This window comes from Bison bison, unplaced genomic scaffold, assembly GCF_000754665.1.
Source record: "Bison bison bison isolate TAMUID 2011002044 unplaced genomic scaffold, Bison_UMD1.0 scf7180017864349, whole genome shotgun sequence".
NCBI classification, from domain to species: domain Eukaryota; kingdom Metazoa; phylum Chordata; class Mammalia; order Artiodactyla; family Bovidae; genus Bison; species Bison bison.
This window is the reverse complement of record NW_011494921.1, coordinates 9,162,974-9,163,800: the sequence shown is the minus strand read 5'-3', so window position 1 is coordinate 9,163,800 and position 827 is coordinate 9,162,974.

The window sequence follows — 827 nt, the reverse complement described above, 5'->3', positions numbered from 1 at the left end:
AGGTACAAAAAAGATCTTCATGACCCAGATAATCATGATGGTGTGATCACTCACCTAGAGCCAGATATCCTGGAATGTGAAGTCAAGTGGGCCTTAGAAAGAATCACTACAAACAAAGCTAGTAGAGGTGATGGAATTCCAGTGGAGCTATTTCAAATCCTGAAAGATGATGCTGTAAAAGTGCTGCACTCAATATGCCAGCAAATTTGGAAAACTCAGCAGTGGCCACAGGACTGGAAAAGGTCACTTTTCATTCCAGTCCCAAAGGAAGGCAATGCCAAGGAATGCTCAAACTACCACACAATTGCACTCATCTCACAGGCTAGTAAAGTAATGCTCAAAATTCTCCAAGCCAGGCTTCAGCAATATGTGAACCGTGAACTTCCTGATGTTCAAGCTGATTTTAGAAAAGGCAGAGGAACCAGAGGTCAAATTGCCAACATCTGCTGGATCATGGAAAAAGCAATAGAGTTCCAGAAAAACATCTATTTCTGCTTTATTGACTATGCCAAAGCCTTTGACTGTGTGGATCACAATAAACTGTGGAAAATTCTGAAAGAGATGGGAATACCAGACCATCTGACCTGCCTCTTGAGAAACCTATATGCAGGTCAGGAAGCAACAGTTAGAACTGGACATGGAACAAAAGACTGGTTCCAAATAGGAAAAGGAGTACATCAAGGCTGTATATTGTCACCCGGCTTATTTAACTTATATGCAGAGCACATCATGAGAAACGCTGGACTGGAAGAAACACAAGCTGGAATCAAGATTGCCAGGAGAAATATCAATCACCTCAGATATGCAGATGACACCACCCTTATGGC